The sequence below is a fragment of the Peromyscus californicus genome, unplaced genomic scaffold (genome assembly GCF_007827085.1).
Source record: "Peromyscus californicus insignis strain IS unplaced genomic scaffold, ASM782708v3 Scaffold_1__1_contigs__length_55948999, whole genome shotgun sequence".
In the NCBI taxonomy this organism is placed as follows: Eukaryota; Metazoa; Chordata; class Mammalia; order Rodentia; family Cricetidae; genus Peromyscus; species Peromyscus californicus.
The window spans coordinates 21064122-21082912 of NW_026294492.1; positions in this window are offsets into that span (position 1 = coordinate 21064122).

Below are 18791 nucleotides of genomic sequence, written 5' to 3' on the forward strand. Positions count from 1 at the left end.
AATTCTCCCGTGAAGGGTTGGGTGTCTTCCAGCGGCTTCCCACCAGACTCACAATCAGACCCAAACTCCTTAGCGTGGCATCCAGGATTCTGTGAACCTTGCCCCGGACTTTGCCAATTCTCTTCCCACACTCAAGGAGCTCTGGTCACTGAGAACCACCTACTATTACCCTGGAGGGCTCGAAATTTCATGCCTCTGTGACTGTTTTGCATTCGCTATTTGCTTCCTTTGGAATGCCTTTGGCATTTCACTTTTTAAATATTTAATTTTTAATCTTATGTGTGTGAATGGGTTGGCTGCATGTTTGTATCTGTGCACCGTGCGTATGCCTGCTGCCCGCAGAGGCCAGCAGAGAGCTTCTGGTCCCTTGGAACTGGAGTCAGAGATGTTGTGAGCTGTCATGTGGGTGCTGGGACCCGAACAGGCCAATGTGCTAACCTAACTGCTGAGCTTCTCTCCAGCTCCCCGTTTTTTTTTTTTTTTTTTTTTTTTTTTTTTTTTTTTTTTTTTTTTAAGAACTCTTATTTATCTCTCAAAACTCTGCTTAAAAGCTCAGGTGTCTCTTTGCAGCCTGGCTTGACTACCCAGACAAGGCTGGTTGCTCTGCGCTTGGAGGCACGGGGTTCCTCTCCTGGCTCATCACCTCTTAGGGTAATTATTAGGATTTGCATGTTTATCGCCTTCCTAGCTGCTCCTTTAGGGCAAAGACTATGTCATTCAGCTCTGCAAACCCAGTCACAGACAGTGCCAAGCCCTGATGATTCCTCAAGCAATACTGTGGAAAGATAAACACCATTTCTTCTGGGTTTGTGCTATTTTTGAATAGCATTAAGTGGCCCCTTCTTTTGTCAGCATGGACGGTCCCTGGAGCATGGTGCCATCTCTTTAATGAAGTGACATTTATGTGAGTCTGTGTACTCATCTAGTACAAGAATGCATTTGCCATTTCTAGGGATTTTTACTTATGACTTACATATTGACTCTGTGAGTGTGTGTTTGTGTGTGTTGTGTGTGTGTGTGTGTGCATGAACACTTTACCAACATAAAACAAGACTGAATGCTGAGATTAAGTATCATATTCAAATAGTCAAAGTCTCTATCTAATGTTGGGACTTGAACCCGAATCTTCTGGCTCCAAATCAATGTGCTCTTTTGTTGATACCAGAGATGCTCAGTCTTTGAAGCACATTAGCACCCTGGGAACTTGGTAGCAATAAAAAGGAAAAGTGTTTTGAGACAAGGTCTTATATAAATCAGGCTGGCCTTAAACTCACTATGTAGCTGAGGATGACCTTGAACTTCTGATCCTCCTGTCTCCAGTTCCTGAGTACTGGGATCACATCATTACAGGGTACTCTGGATTGAATCCAGGGTTTCATGCATGCTAGTCAAACACTACAGAGCTGCATACATCCCAGACACCAAGATGCTTTTTAAAAGATGAGCCTAAGCTGGGCAGTGGTGGCGCACACCTTTAGTCCCAGCACTCAGGAGGCAGAGGCAGGCAGATCTCTGTGAGTTCGAGGCTAGCCTGGGCTACAGAATGAGTTCCAGGACAGGCAAGGCTACACAGAGAAACCCTGTCTTGAACCCCTGCCCCAAAGCTGAATGTCATTCCAGCTCTCAGGAGGTTGAGAAAAGATGGCCATGAGGGACAGGCCAGCTTGAGCTACATAGCCAGACCCTGGCTCAAAGAACCAAAGGAATAAATAAAATCTGAGATGCCACCCCAGACCTACCATGCGCAAAACTCCTGGCGTGGTGCCCAGCAGTCTGCGTTAACCAAACCGACAGGTAATTGTGTGTAGCTGGTTCAAGATTGAGAACCGTGGCTTATAGCACAGCTTGCCGCTCTAATGGCTTACTGAGAGCCAGGGGAGGGCGCTCCAGGGCAAACTTTCAGCCACAGAACAGCCTGGCAATGAGAAGGAGGACCTGCGGAAACAGGCTGGAAGGCCAGAAGCTGCCCGTCCTGGATGCAGAGCTGCTCGGCCTGGGGCAGATTTGGCTTCTCGGTTTGAAGTTGGTCAGCTAACCGATCTGGTCCTGTTTTCTCGTTTGCAAAGTGAGGATTCTTTCTGAACGTTCTCCGCTCTGATTTTCCCCCTTAGATTTTGTTATCCAGCTCTCCTCAAGAGGAGTGTGCTGCTGTCTGTGCCAAAGAACAGACTTAAGACGGAATGTCAGTGTTGGTTTGCTTGTTCGTGCATTTTGAGAAGAAGATCTCACACTGTAGCCCAGGCTGGCCTCAGACTCGTGGTGTCTCTCTTATTTCGGCCCCTTTGAGGGTAGCGATTACTGGTAGGAGCCACCATGCCCGGCATGTGATCGCTTGTTTAAAATTGTTTTTAAAATTTATTTTTATTTCTGAGTCTGTGTGTTTGCCTGCTTGTCTGTCTGTGTGCCACGTGTGCAGGTGCCCTTGGAGGCCAGAAGAGGGCATGGGAGCCCCTTAAACTGGAGCTACAGGTAACTGAATGGCCTGATGTGGATGCCAGGAAATGAACCCCAGTCCTCTGCAAGAGCAGCAAGTGCTCTGAGCCATTGAACCATCTCCGTCTACAGCCCCATGGCTACTCGTTTTGTTTGTTTGATTGTTTTAAGGTTTTGTTTTTGTTTGAGGCAGGATCTTACTATGTAGCCTGTAGAGACCCACAGAGGCTTCCTAGTGAGAACTTACTCAGGGTCTGAGAATCGGAGCTTGCTTTACCCAGCAGGGCTGCATAAGGGGATGATTGGACCACGGGCGTGGTTACCAGGTGTTTGGAAGGGTCTGCACTTGGCTGTACAGTGTGCTTCGATGGCAAAGTCTTTTGTCCCGCCCTAGGCATTGTTATACAAAAAAAAAATCCTTTAGAAGAGGCAGAAGGGGCCAGTGGGTTGTGACCCAGGTCCTCCCGAAGCTCTCCTGTGTTTCTGTCTGTCTCCTCTCTGCTATCTTTCTATCTAACAGTTTCTTATTCCTCTCTCTTCCTCATAGGAACCCTTGAAAAGGTGGGAGCAGGTCTCCCACAGTAGTCTTGGCTGGCTTTGAATTCCTTATGTAGACCAGATTGTCCTCAAACTCACAGAAGTGCCCCTGCCTCTGCCTCCCAATGCTGGGATTAAAGTGTGCACCACCACACCCTGCTTGTGACTGCTCATTTTTAACGGATCTTTTCTATTCTTGGAAACAGCTGAAAAGGTCAAATCCTGGGGCCAAGCCATCTTTTGCCTTCTCCCTCAGGGGTAGAATGTGAAATAAGCAAACACAGGATTTGTGAGGCCAAAGTGGAAGACGATTTGGTTATGTTGGTTTGGACCTCCATCCACTGCCTCAGGCCCTTCACTGAACCCGATCCTGTGACCCCCCAGGTCTGCCTGGTCCTCTTGCTCATAGGACTATATCCTCATTCTCTCTGAGCTCCTGCACATCCCTTGTTCCACAGCGTTGGCTTGCTTAACTCACACACCCCTTTTCACATTCTTCTGGAGCAGGGCTGGGGCGTCAGGGTGGCTTCCTGGGTTATACAGGGGCTTGTGGATTAGCGGGGAGCCTTTTGACACATTGAGGTCCTCTCCTACTGGCTTCACAGGAACCCACGGACTCTCCCTGGAGCCAACCCCACAGTGGGGGGGACTGTGTCTACAGGGCACCGAGGAAATCTAGCATTCAGCCAACGGATTGAAGCCTCGGGTCTACTTGTCTAAAAGGAAGGAAGAATGCTTCCTGCCCCTCTGAGACAACTATGAATATTTAAGAAGAACGGATGCATTGTTAAAGCAGAGCTGGGGTAAGGTGGCGCACGGTGTGCTGGATAGTTTCAACACTCCGGAAATGACAAGTTCTAGGCTAACCTAGACTATATAGACTCTGCCTCAAAAAGCCAACTCCTTCCCCAAATGTAGAGAAAGGAAGTTAGGAGAATTTGAATCATCAGCAAAAGAACCTGCTGCCGGGCGGTGGTGGCGCACGCCTTTAATCCCAGCACTCGGGAGGCAGAGCCAGGCGGATCTCTGTGAGTTCGAGGCCAGCCTGGGCTACCAAGTGAGTCCCAGGAAAGGCGCAAAGCTACACAGAGAAACCCTGTCTCGAAAAACCAAAAAAAAAAAAAAAAAAAAAGAACCTGCTTGAGGGCTGGAGAGATGGCGCAGAGGTTAAGAGCACTGGCTGTTCTTCCAGAGGTCCTGAGTTGAATTCCCAGCAACCACATGGTGGCTCACAACCATCTGTAATGAGATTGGGTGCCCTCTTCTGGTGGGCAGGTGTACCTGCATGCAGAACGCTGTATATGTGATAAATAAATTTTTGTTTGTTTATTTATTTATTTATTTATTTATTTATTTATTTTCTCGAGACAGGGTTTCTCTGTGTAGCTTTGTGTCTTTCCTGGATCTCACTCTGTAGACCAGGTTGGCCTCGAACTCACAGAGATCCGCCTGGCTCTGCCTCCCAAGTGCTGGGATTAAAGGCGTACGCCACCACCGCCCAAGATAAATAAATTTTTAAAAAGAACCTGCTTGAGCACTCAAGTCTGGAGACGTTTTGAGCTCTTAAGAAGGACTCAAAGAGCATGTGGTCTTCAACAAAACTACGTATGCCAAACACTCCTGGTCCCCCAGTCTGTCTGATCCATATCACAATGAGCTTTCAGTACAAGGGCTCCAGAGTCTAGGAAAAGTCCAAACATGTCGTACTTGAGGTACCATCTGTAGCCCTTGATCTCAAATGAAAAGAAGTTGTTCTTGCTGTTTTAGGACTCACTCTGCAGACCAAGCTGGCCTCGAACTCAGAGATCCGCCTGCCTCTGACTCCCAAGTGCTGGGACTAAGGGCGTGCACCACTACTGCCCAGACAGAATTGGTTCATAAACAAGGACCAGGGAAGATGAGGAGTTAGGACCCATTTCTCATCAGGACAAGCTCACTGAGGCTGCATTTCTCAGGAGCGAGAGGCCTAAGGAAGCTGGCCACCTTTACACAGAGTCCCAGCTAGGACTCTGTATCTTGGGTCACACTCTGGGACTCCCTCAGCTCCCTGGGCCTGATAATCTACATAGAAATAATTCAGAAATGGGCTCATGAGCTGGCCCAAGGGGCTTGCAGCACAAGCCTGGCGACCCGAGTTTGATCTCTGGAACCCATGTAAACCTAGAGAGAACTGATTCCGATAAATTGTCCTCTAATCCCCACACACACCCTGTGATAAGCAGGGGCATGTCCACACATGTAATTTTAAAAATCAGACAAGAATTGCACAAGCCTAGATCTAGAAGATAGGATTGCCACCGAGAAGATTAGAATGTTCAAACGGACCATTGTGGAGGAAAACACTCTTAAGGGGTGAGGCTAGACAATGGCCAGAGAGACCAACCTACATTTTATGTTGGCTCTGTATTATTTCTTAAAGTTTCTGGAACAGATAGCTTCCTGAAGGGCATTTCTTTATCTAGGTGATTGACAGGCCCATTTGGACGAACTCTGAAGAGACAATTAGTATGTCTTTGCTCTTTACCAGAAAACCTCTGACTAGATAGTAATCATATGATCTTTCGGACAATTCAGAATGCCATGTCTCCACCCAGGCCTGTTCTTTTAACCTGTAATCAAAGTCCTGCAGCTTTGGTTCCTGACTTTACAAGCTGCTGATTATGGCACAGGGGTCCATCCTTGACCTTCAAGCTAAAGCCTGACTCATAGCAACATATATTAATAAAGAATGGGAGCTGGGTATGGCAGGGAACACCTGTACCCCAGCACTTAGGAGGCTGAGGCAGGAGGCACTGTGTAATCAAGGCTAGCCTAGACTACAGATCGAGACTCTATCTCAGCAAACATCATCATCATCATCATCATCATCATCTTCATCTTCATCATCATCATCACAATAATAATAGTTTAAAAATAATGAGAGAATTTGTGTAATGATAGCTAATATAGCCTTTGAGTCAAGCATATTGTTAGTAGTTCTTCTTCTTTTAATTAAGAAAAAGTCACCAGGCAATGGTGGCACATGCCTTTAATCCCAGCACCCAGGAGGCAGAGGCAGGTGGATCTCTGAATTTGAGGCCAGCCTGGTCTACAGAGTGAGTTCCAGGACAGCCAGGGCTACATGGGGCTGGAGAGATGGCTCAGTGGAGAAGAGCACTGGTTGTTCTTCCAGAGGACCTGGGTTCGATTCTCAGCACCCACATGGGAGCTCACACCTGTCTGTAAGTAACTCCAGCTCCAGGAGACTTGACACCCTTTTCTGGTCTCTATGGCCACCAGGCACACACGTGGTACATAGCCATACATGTGGGGAAAACGCCCATACACGTAAAAATAATTTAAAAAAGAAAAAGTCTTTGAAAGATTTTTTTTTAACTTAGATGTGTGTGCGTGCTTGTGTGAATTTAGGTACACTACCTTTATGCAGTGTCTATGGAGTGCAGAGGACACTGGATACCCTGGAACTGGAGTTACAGATGGTTGTGAGCTGCCTGATATGGGTGTGGCAAACCAAACTCAAGACTTGCAGGAGCAGTAAGCATTGCTAACTAAAAAAAGTCTTTAAAATTTTTTTTTAACATTTATTTGTTTCGTGTGTGTGTGTGTGTGTGTGTGTGTGTGTGTGTATGTGTGTGTGTGTGTGTGTGTGTGTGTGTGTGTGTGTGTGTGTGTGTGTGTGTGTGTGCACTCAGCCCCAAATGCCACAGGCATGCATGTGGAGTCCAGAGGACAACTGGCTGGGATCTGTTTTCTCCTCCCATCAAGCGGGTACCAGGGGTGGAACAGCGTCAGGACCGTGGGGAGGACCCTGGCCGTTGAAGATTTTTCCTTCACCGATTTGAATTTAAGGAGACTGTTGGGTGGAGCCTGGCTGGAAGGGGAGAGACAGCTTCCCCCAGATTTCCAGCTGCCCTGAGTAGTTGCCTCACAGGCTGTTACTTAACCCTCCTCACCACTTCCTGGGGTGGGGAAGGGAAGGGTAGATGTGTAGTAGCTGATGCAATGGGCTGACCGAAGCTGGTGTTGTTCTTTGAGGACAAAGACAAGGCCCGCAGGGCTGGGCCACTCTGGGCTGCCGCTGCAAGGCTTTGCTCTCTGTACGGCTCCCACCTTGTCCCCTGCCAATCTGTCTTTATTACGGAAATGGGGCTCACCCTCCTGATTCCCCTAATTGCTAGATGACACTTGTCAGGATTCACCTGCATTCTTTTTTTGGCTTTGTTGACCTGCAGCCACGGGGAGCCGCCATGACTGCTGGGAACTCACACAGCAGGGTGTTCAGAACCGGACAGGCTGATTGGAGGATCTGCCCCCCGTGAGCTCTTCCAGTAGGAAATGGATCCAGCCCAAGGGATCCCAAAATTTCCTTGGTAGAGGCAAAGGGCTCAACACACACCCCAGGGGATGCCAGCTCTATTTAAGGCCCCATCTAGCCAGTAGGAATGAACTCTGTGTTACTTTCCCTTCTCCCAAGAACCTAGATAGCCAGGGCACAGTAGTAACTCTTTCAAACTTTTTATGTTAGGAAAAAAAAAAAAAAATACTGGCCTGGCTGTATGGCTCAGTGGGTAAAGGCCCTTGCCACAAGAGCCTGGTGACCTAAATTCAATCCTTGGAACCCACCCAGGTAAAGGTAGGAGGAGAGAACCAACTCCACAGAGTTGTCTTCTGACTTCCATGGATCATAAAATAAATCCTGAGGTCAGATGTGGTGGCACACAGTGAGTCTGGGTGACCAGTGAGTTCCCAGAATCTACCTGTGTCTTCCCCATGCCCCGTGATGGGGCTACAAATGTATGCCACCATGCCTGATTTTTTTTTTTTCATGATTAATGAGCATTCAGACTCAGCTTCTTGAGCTTGGACCATAAACACTTTACCCCCTGAACCATATCACCAGCCCCTAGAATATATATTTTGAATGCAACATATAGAATTATGTTCTGCGAGGGAAAATACACTTCTAAATCTTTCCCCAAATCAGTTCACTCTGAGATGGTTAATTTGGTTAATAATTGATTGTCTCATTTTCTCCTTGGTGTTGAATGACTAAATTTAGAAAGAAGCCTTGAGCAAGGTAGCTCGTAGTTTAAGAACTCGCTTTTATGATTATCCATTTGTTCACATACAGTAGTGTGTAATCAAATTTAATCATCTGGACAGCCCGAAATAGAACAATTATGATGTTAGTGCAATAGCGCGGGAGTTGGGGGGCCTTCTTCTTACATCAGCCATCAACCTGATTTATGAATGTTTTATCTCATTAACCTTTAGTCTAGAGCTAATTAGTGACTCTGGGACCTGGAAGCAACCACGTAGTTCACTGCGCACCAAACGAAATTGACCCAGCTTTTCACGTCATAGCGGCATCTTTGGAAAGGTTTTGCCTCCAGCTGCAGGAGGATCCCTCTTCTCCTTCTTAGCAAAGGTTTCAGATGGCTAGCTGGAGGAGGACCCTGGTTTTCCCCTCCTAGCTGTATACCAGATTGCATTTAAGCCATTTGAATCTTTCAAAGGTGCTTTCTCCGAAGAAATGGTGTCTTAGTCAGGGTTACTCTTGCTGTGATGAAACACCGTGACCAAGACAACTTGGGGAGGAAAGGATTTATTTGGTTCATGTTTCCACATCATCAAAGGAAGTCAAGACAGGAACTCAAGCAGGGCAGGAACCTGGAGGCAGGAGCTGATGCAGAGGTCATGGAGGGGAGCTGCTTACTGGCTTATTCCTCATGGCTTGTTCAGATTGCTTTTTTATAGAACCCAGGACCACCAGCCCAGGGATGGCCCCACCCACCTTGGGCTGGGCCCTCCTCTATCCATCACTAATTAAGAAAATGCCCTACAGCCTGATCTTGTTGTCTTGTTTTTCAAGACAGGGTTTCTTTATGCAGTCCTGGTTGTCCTGGAACTAGCTCTGTAGACCAGGGTGGCCTCGAACTCACAGAGATCCACCTGCCTCTGCCTCCTGAGTGCTAGGATTAAAGGCATGTGCCACTGGAGGCATTTTCTCAGTGGAGGTTCTCTCCCTTCAGACTCCAGCTTGTGTGAAGGTGACATCAAACTAGCCAGGGCGGATGGAAGTGGATGTGGATTGCGAATCCCTGTTTGGGTGAAGTTGTTGCAGGTCCTGTGGAGGATGTTACCTGTCAGAGCACTGCCTGCTTTCTGCCTGCAGCTGCGGGTTAGGGGGGCTGTAGTCAAAGGCACCTGATCATCGTGGCGATGAGGTGGAGCTGTCTGTCCTTTAGACTGAGCCAGAGCCAGAACCGGAGCATCAGCCGGAGCCGGAGCCGGAACTGGAGCTGGAGCCGTTGCATCAGCCAGAGCATCAGCCCAAGCTGGAGCCCGACCCCGAGCCGGAGCCAGAGGCAGACTGGCTTCCCTTGCTATTCTTACTTCCGAGACTCAGCGAGTACAAACCTGTTAGAGGGACCAAGACCAGAGGCAGAAGCAGTTACAGCTTTTCTTCTCCCCGCCGCCCCTACGAGCCCCATGTTGGGCTCCCCACTTTTTGTGACTGGGTTAAAGGGGGACGATCAGGGTGAAATGATGAAAGAGATCTGACAGGGAATTTTGATTTACGTAAGAGGCTCTTCTCTGCACTGTGATGTCAGAAAAAGATGGCTACCTTTCCAAAACACTTCATCACTTCTAAGGCATTTGGAGCTAAAACTTATTATTATTATATCTGCATAATATGTGTGTGTGCGTAATGTGTGTGGCTTATGTGCCACAATGCTTGTGTAGAGGTCAGAGGATAGGGCTGTCATGTCATTTTCCTCCTACCTTTATGGACGTTCTAGGGATTGAATTTAGATTCCCAGGATTGAGTGGCAAGTGTTTTACTCACACAACCATCTTTCTGCCCTTGTTTTATTATTATTGTTGTTGTTGTTATTGTTATTAGAGATAGGGTCTCATGTAGCCAAGGCTGGTCTTGATCTTGCTAATTAGCCAAGGATTATCTTGACTCCTAGTCTTCTGGCCTCCACTTTCCAAATCCCAGGATCATAGGCATATGCCACCATGGATGGCTAGCTTATTCCCAGACATGAAGGAAAACCTTCATATGGGAGGAAAAGAGGGTTCATTCATGTTACATTTCAAATAATTTCTCCAAGACAGGAAAGTGATTTGGATAGAAAAACCTAAGTCAATGAATGGCCTCCGGTGTGGTTTTCTGAACTTCCCTGATCTTGGAACAGGGCAGGATGTGCATGCAGTATCCTCAGGGGCCGGGCTTCAACTTCCCCGGATGTTACCAGAGTCATTAGAGTCAGAGCCTGGGCCCTGGCAGCCATAAAGAGCTAGGCTCAGCCACCTGTCCCCAGTAGAGAATTAGGCAAGTTATAGTGAAAGGCAGAAAAAAAGAAATTTATTCAGTGTGGCCACATTGGGAAGAGCAGCAGAGGGGTCCGAAGCGCCCTCCATCATTCTGTCTTAGGGCTCTGACATGAAGTTAAGGTTTAAGAGGCCTGCCGGTGAAGCAGTCCTTGTCAAGACGTGGCCCCCTCCCCCCCCCACCCTTGTCTCAGCTCCATTCTCTCCTGCAAGGTGGTCCAACAAATTGTGAGAACTCTGTGAGATCTCTTTCCTGGAGATAAATGCCCCTTTGACTGTCCTGAGGCTTCAGCTTTTTCCTTCTCTCAGACTGAGACTCCCCGGGGAAATTCCACTTTCTTGGGGTCCATTGGTTCAGTAGTTTGGTGGCCACGGGGAGGGGCGCAAATGTCTCCTTAAAGTATTGTCACCCCATCAGGATGGTTGCTAAGGTTTCTTTTGTGTGAATTCCACACGAAGCACAAACTCCAGGGCTGGCAAGGGGAGACACCAAACTGTAATCCCCTTTCTTGGTTTAGTTTGAAGATGGACTGGCTTGTCACATGCAAGAGGATTTTTTTGTGTGGGTTCTCCGAGTGCCAAAGTGCTGTTCTAATGTCTTTTGACTCACATCCAGCCAAGTGACTCAGTTCTGGCCTCACAGACCCTCCACAGGCTCTCCCTCCCTCAGGGGTGCAGGTGTGTCCCCATGTGGGGCGGAGGCCAGGAAACTAACCACAATCTCCTGGCTAGGAGAACAGGCTCCTGCCTTGCAGGCAAAACAAGGCAAAAAGCAGGCGGGCAGAGTCCCAAACCACAGAAGCTCAACTTAGGTCATTCTTGTGAACATGACAACTGGTTGTCTCTCTAGGTCAACAAAATGAAACCCAGACACATTTGAAAGTGGCTTTAAGAGACTCAGAATTTGCAGGAATATGTCAACCTGCCCCGGAATGCTCTTCCAAAACAATGTGACGTTAATTGGCCTGTCTTTCTCAAGAAGCAACCCCCACCCCCACCCCCCCCCCACCCCCCCCCACCCCCACCCCCCCCCCCACCCCCACCCCCCCCCACCCCCACCCCCCCCCACCCCCGCCCCGGGGGTGCAGAGAAGTTGAACACCAGGCAATTAAGTCAACATGTTCAGTGTGGGATTCATTCCCTATTTCCATGGATGGCACACTGGGCAGGAGCCATCTTCAAACTCCTTGGAGAAGCTGCAGAGACAATGTCAGGGTTGTGTCTCTGATTTCCGGGGCCACTTATAAATAAGGCCGGGGGTTAGGTCAGCAAGAGGAATAAGTCATGGAAACTTGCTATTCCCTTTCAGATGGGGAAGTGTGTGTGTGTGCCAGCACATTGTATTCGACTGCGTGCACATGCAGAAGAGGGCAGAGGCAGATGTTGAGAGTCTCCTTTAATTGCTGTCTCTCCCATTCTTGCTGAATTTATTGATGGATTTATTGTGTGCATATCAGAGAGTATAGGTGTGGACAGTTTGTGGGAACTACTTTCCTTCTGCTCTGTGGGTCCTGGGGATCCAAGTCAGGTCATCAGGTTTGGAGGAAAGCACTTTTGCCTGTTGAGGCACGCTGCTAGTCCCCAAATACTTCATTTTATCTTAAACATGGACTTCAGCTCAGACACGTCCTTGGGAATGTACAGTCGTGTTACCTCTGTCCACTCTGGAAATGAGTGAGCAAAAAGACAGCTTTGAAAAGCACCCTCACTGGGTGTGGTGGTGGTCACACCTTTAATCCCAGCACGGGAGGGAGGCGTGGGGGTGGGAGGGGGGGTGAGGCAGAGGCAGGAGGATCTCTGTGAGTTCAAGGTCGGCCTGGTCTACATAGGGAATTGTAGGATAGCCAGGACTACATAGAGAGATGTCTCTCAAAAAAAAAAAAAATCATCATCAACAACAACAACAACAACAAAACCATTGAATTGAGTAGAAAATAAAGCTAATATAATTAAGCCAGTTGTGGTGGCGCACGCCTTTTATCCCAGGGCTCAGGAGGCAGAAGCAGGTGGAGCTCTCTGAGTCTACAGAGCGAGTTCCAGGATAGCTAGAGCTGTTACACTGAGAAACCGTCTGGGGGTGGGGTGGGGGGGTGGGGGATCCTTCGAGATGCCTGTGAGATGGCTCTGTGGGGAAACAAGCTCTTGTCATGCAAGCCTAACAACCTGAGTTTAATCCCTGAAACCCACTTGGGAAAAAAAAAAAAAGCTTCACGTGGTGGCATGGATTTTTTTGGTTTTGGTTTTTCAAGATGGTGACCTGGATCTGTAATCCCAGCATCCCTACAAGACGGGAGAATGGACCCAAAGCTCCAGAGCTTTTCTCAACCTTCCCAGTGCTCCAAGCCTTTAATCCAGTTCCTCATGCTGTGCTGACCAACAACCATAAAATGATTTCCATTGCTGCTTCGTAACGGTCATTTTGCTACCGTTATGAATCGTAATGTCGATATCTGTGTTTTCTGATGGTCTTGGGCCCCTGTGAAAGGGTCATTCAACCCCCAAAGGGGTGGTGACCCACAGGTTGAGAACTGCTGCTCCAGAGTCAGCTAGCCATAATGGGAGGAACAACTAAAGGGATCCTGCTTCAACAAGGTGGAAGCAGGGAACGACTCCCCAAATTGTCCTCTGCACACCACAGCACAGGGCCACGTACACACACTCTCACACACCGTACACATGTACACACACCTAGAAAAAAGGTCTCCCTGTGTGTGAGTATCAAACATTAGGATAAAGGAGCGGGTGTTTTGAGAAGAGTGTGATGAAAATGGGGTGTATCTCCCAACTTCTTCTGTCAGGGTTTCCTAGGAAGTCTTGACCATATTAGCATAAAGGAAACACAGCGACCCTTTCTTTTCTTTTCACTTCAAAAATTGGCTATTGTTCCATTCCTTTGAGGATAGTGACTAACAAATACTGTTTGTTCTCTGTAAGAGTTAACATTTGTCCGACCATGGGATTTGGACTTAATCCAGAAGCCATTCAGGCTGCCTGAGGAATTTTGTACTGACATCTTTAAAAACAAAACAAAACAAAAACAAAAACAAACCCAAACACTGTTTCTTGTATTCCAGGCTGGCCTTGAGCTTTCTGTATGAAAAGTTGGCCTTGAACTTCTGGGCCTTTTGCCTTTCTGCCCTCAGCTCTTCAGAGCTGGGATTACACGTGGGGGCCGCTGCTGTGGGATACTCCTTCTGTACACTATGGAATATGTGTCACTATGATTGCTTTAATAAACACGCTGACTGGCCAATAGCTGGGCAGGATAAAGCAATGATGGGATGAGGATAGGGTGGAGTCAGAGGAGACACCAGCCAGCCAGATGCAGAGGGAGCTGGAGATGACCGTGCCATGGTAATAAAGGTATCATTACGTGGCAGAGCGTAAATAAGGAATATGGGCAACTTAAAATGTAAGAGCTAGTTAGTAATAAGCCCGAGCTATTGACCGAGCATTTGTAATTAATATAAGCCGCAGTGTGTTTATTTGAGAGCGGCTGCGGGACAGAAAAACTCTGCCTACATGGTGCCATGCCCAGTTTATGGGGGGATTCTAGGTGAGTACTCGACCAAGTGAACTACGTCTCTAGGCCTTGATGTCTAATCTGAGTGCAGAAAAGAAAGCAGTGCTAGCCCAGAGGCCAAGTGTATTCTCTTCTACCTACCGTAAGCACTTTTGAGGCAGCTTCTGCGAGGTGGCTTCGCAGAACCAATCTACAGATGAGATAAGTCAGTTCTGGACCTGGAGCTTCTCTGGCTACACGACTTCCCACTGTTCACTGGCTTAGCCTCTGGCCCTTATATCAGACCTGCCTGTTGGGCTGGGTTTTTTTCATGGCTACCCTTTTACCTCTACAAATAAGACTGTTTAATAGGCTCTTGCCCCACATGGCTGTGAGTCCCATTCTGTGCTGACATCAGGACCAGTCTTGCCTTAGTCAGGAGGCTAGAAAGACTTTTGCCTCAGAAGTTGACATCAAGTCTTTTTAAATTCTTGGTAGCTGGCCCCGTAGCAGCCTCGAGTCCTGGGACTTAAAACTGACCCTTAACTTGTCTATCCACTTAATAAGTATTCATTGAGCAACTGTTATATATCAGCCACGGTATTAAGCCCACAAATACAGCAGTACCTAAAACAGGGAGAACCACCCACCCCCCCATCCCCTTCTATTCTGTTCTGAGAGAATGACTCTTGGTCAGCCTTTGTCATCTGATCGTTAAGTCACTCCGAGAACATTGCCTCTTGAACTTCAGTTCTTTCCGATCACCTCGGGATCTTGTTAAGATGCAGACTGTGATTCAGGAAGTCAGCCTGGGCTCTGAAATCTGCACTACCAGCTAGCTCTCAAATGCTGCCTTGGCTGTGGCTGCTGGGGATTCTGGCTGGTTACAGCTGGAGTGGTAACAGTGCCCAGCCAGCGGCATGCACAGTATCTGATACCCTGTTAGAGAGATGCAGAGTCTCAGGCCTCACTGCAGCCCCGTTGGCTCAGGATTGACCCTATCACCCAGATTCCCTAGTGCTGAACATCCCTCATGCAGGATGACCATTTGCAAATCATATGCAGCACCTAAAGGACCTGGAGAGCATTATGAAGTGTCCCAGGACCCCCATTCTCTAACCAGGGATGCATATTATCTGGTGATGGGGATCCTAGATGATTCAGCTAGGTACCAGGGTTGACAGCATCGGGGAGCATCTTGGGAGGGTATTTTCCTGAGTTCATGGAACTTCACCATGGAAAAGGCTGTAGAATTCATCTGATGACAGGCAACTGGGGTCATGGGCTCCACGGACATATCACACAAATCCCTCTGCAAACTGAGGCTGACTAAATTGGGTGTCCGCTTCTAACCCTAGCTCTGGGGGAGGTGGAGGCAGGAGAATCAGAAGTTCAGAGATCTCTTCAGGAAAGCAGTCGAGAGGGCCGAGAATGGAGCCAGTTTCAATCCTCTCAGATTGAATTGGGCCCCTTGTGGCCGGATCAGTTCTAGGAGGAAAGAAGCAGGAACCATGTAAAATGCAGCAGATATGGTGACGTACACTTGTAAACCCTGAGCTGGGGAGTCAGAGACAGGGGCATCCCTGGGACTTGCTAGCCAATATAGCTCCGCCTACTTGCGGAGCTCCAGATCAGAAAACAAAACAAACAAACGAAAGCCCCAAACTCTGTCAAACCGGGACTGTGAGAAGGCTCTGTAGGCAAAGGCATTTATAATCCCAGTACTCCTTAGCACAGGCAGGAAGATCTCTGTGAGTTCAAGGCCAGCCTAATCACTACATAGAAAGCTCCAAGCCAACCAAGGATACCTAGTGAGACCCTGTCTTAAAAAAAAAAAAATCAATCAGTCAACAAATAAAAATAAAGCCAATCAACCAACTAAACAACAAGAAACTAAAGGAAAGAAAACAACAACAATCAAAAACCCCACTACACTTCCTGCCCCTCAAAAATGGGAGACCTAGGGAGCCACAGGGCTGGCCGTAAAAGTAAGCTCGCTTTGTGGGCAGCTCTTTCTCACCAGCTGCTTCTGCAGCAGCTGCCCCGTGGCCCAGCGTCCCACCTACTGTAGGAATGCCTGTCTTTGACCAGTTCCCGCCCCTTGCCTCCTCTGACTGGGTTCAGCCCATTTCCCCCTAAACCTCCACGCCCTACCTCAGCACCCACAGTTCTCGCCCATCCATCACCCACCAATCAGGCCAAATGTGTTGACTTTCCCAAGGCTGTTCCTGTCAGAGCCTTCCTAGCTCTTCTTGTGGAAGGTGAAATATGTGGGTGGGAAGGGTGTTGTCCGCACGACCTCCATTAATCTTTCCGGTAGCAACTGAACTTCCTGGTTTGGGTCTTGTGTCTTGGGCCTCTGGTAAGTGTCCGAGAGCTTTCCAGAATGTAGGCGAGCACCTTGCTAGTGGCTTATAACTCAAGACTTCCTTATTTTTTTTTCCAAATTGGCCACTTTCTCTCCTCCTCTGCCTACCCAGGTAAGAGTGAGTGGCTCATCCTACAAAATGAATTAAATAGACACACTTGCAATGTGGGGCCTACTACCTTGTCTAGAATTCACGGGTCCCACTTCGTCGTTTCAATTTTGGCCGTACCTTAGAACCTTCTAGGGAGTTTAAAAACCAGGTGGGATTTTTGTGTGGCTTGAACTTACACAGGTTTCATGCCTACTGCCACAGTCCATATCTAGGAGAAGGGGACGAAGGCATAAAGTCCCACCCCTAACCAAGAAGCTTTCTGCAGTTGATAGCTGCTGGGAAACAAAATCAATTTATAGAGTCACACTGGGTATATCAACCACACTCCGAGGCAGTCCTCATGCTCAGGAGTAGCTGGCCACCACGAACCAGACGCTATGGTTTTGTTTTGGGGTTTGTGAAAGGCCTGTGATTTAAAGACTGCCGAGAAGCCTACTAGCTACTTTGAGGGGACAGTGGGAACAAGTGTGTGGTGAGATGGGGCACAGAGGGTCAGGAAATACTTTCTAATGATATTGACCCATAGCAGACCTCCGTGAAGAGTTGCGGGGCTGAATCATGATGGTGGGGTTAGATAATGGCGGGTGTTGACTGCCGACCTGAGGACACCCATTCCACACAGACTGGACCCAGTGCACATCCCCAGCTTTCAGCCTTCCTTCCCGAGGCATTCTTTGCTCTAAAACTAAGCTGTTGAGGCAGAAGACCTCATTTTGAAAATGCTTGGGTCTGTCTGGAGGCAACTGAGCAGGTGCCATCTCTGCAGGAAACAACTTCCTCCTGTGGCTTCCCTTCCATTAGCACCCATGTTCCCTGGCCTGTGGGATAGGTTAGGGAGCTCACATCACTGACCCTGTGGACAAGAACAATAGCTCTAGGTCCCAAAGGGTCAGGTAGGGCATATGTGTGATAGTGGGCTGGATGGTGTGCAGCCAGGGCCCTCCCAGCATACAGAAGAGATCTGACTCCCATCACTAAGTGCTGGGAATAAAGTGTCCATCAACATGAGGCAGGTGCTTTGTTTAACCCAGGACCAGTATGGATTCTCACTTCCTCCACCTACCTCTCTGGGTTGAGATCATGATAAACAGTGGTGTCTCATAGAATCAAACCTTTCCCTTCTGGGCTGTAAGAATGCTTTTATTGTTCCGCACTTTCTAAGGTGGAAAAGAAAGAGCAAATTACAAATTCCATCTGGATTAGTAATCATCTTAATCAACTCACCAGCTGCCAACAATGTGTTACGTGTAAATAACAGGTAAGTATAGCTAATGAGAGGAGAAAGCCATTGTTTCCTTCATACTTCATTCAAGAATTCAGGACAGGGGCTGAAGAGATGGCTCAGCAGTTAAGAGCACTGACTGCTCTTCCAGGGGACCTGGGTTCAATTCCCAGCATCCACATGGCTGCTCACAAATGTCTGTAACTCCAGTTTTAGGTGATCTGACACCCATGACAAAATACCAATGCACATAAAATAAAAAAGAGAATTCAAGACAGTTCATATGGTATCTCTTTTCTGTCTATGTGTTATATTGTGTATACATGTGCACTGGTGCTTGTGTGGAGGCCAGAGGTCAATGTCAGTTTCCTTCTTCTCCACCCTGTCTGTCTATCTGTCTATCTATCTATCTATCCATCTATCTATCTATTTTAAGACAGGTTCTTTAGTGAACCTGGGACTCTGCTTTGGCTAGACTACCACTCAATACATGCCTATCATATTTGAAAATTTAAAAATATAACCTCTGGATTCTGAAGATTTGGGTTCAAGACCAAGACTTTCCACTCACAACTTGAGCAACCTTGGTCAAGTCAATCACTCTCATCCCCAGTTACCTCTCGTGGACATGGAAACACTATTATAGGTTTAACAAGGTGATTGGGAAGACCACTTAAGACAACAACAACAACAACAAGGGGCTGGAGAGATGGCTCAGCCGACATGAGTACTTGTTGCTCTGGCGGAGGACCTGGGTTTGGTTCCCAGTACCCACACGGTGGCTCACAGCCATCCTAACACTCCCATTCCGGGAGATCCTATGCACTCTTCTGAACTCCTCCGCTACCAGGCACACAGGTGGTGGACAAACAGGCATGCAAACAAAACACTTAGACACATAAAACTAAGTAAATCCAGGAACAAATTAGAAAAATAAAATAGGGAGAATTATTATAAACACACAAAATGAAGCAAAAACAACAACAGCAAAAATAATAAAATCGTGATTATTAATTGGGGCATGAAGTCAACAATGAGGTAGGGCTGCTTGCACAGGCATAAAAAAATGAATAACGGCCAAATAGTAGACCAATGCCCAGTGGGAAAGGCACCCATGTTTGGAGCCAGGCAGATGTGAAGTTTGTTAACTTCTGCATGGAGGAGGGTCCATCCCATAATGCCACAAAACTCACTGCCTATAAAGCAGAGTCAGAGAATTCAAGGACCACGCCCCAAGAGGGCGTGGCTTCTAAGATCAACTTCCTGAGCCCCCTAC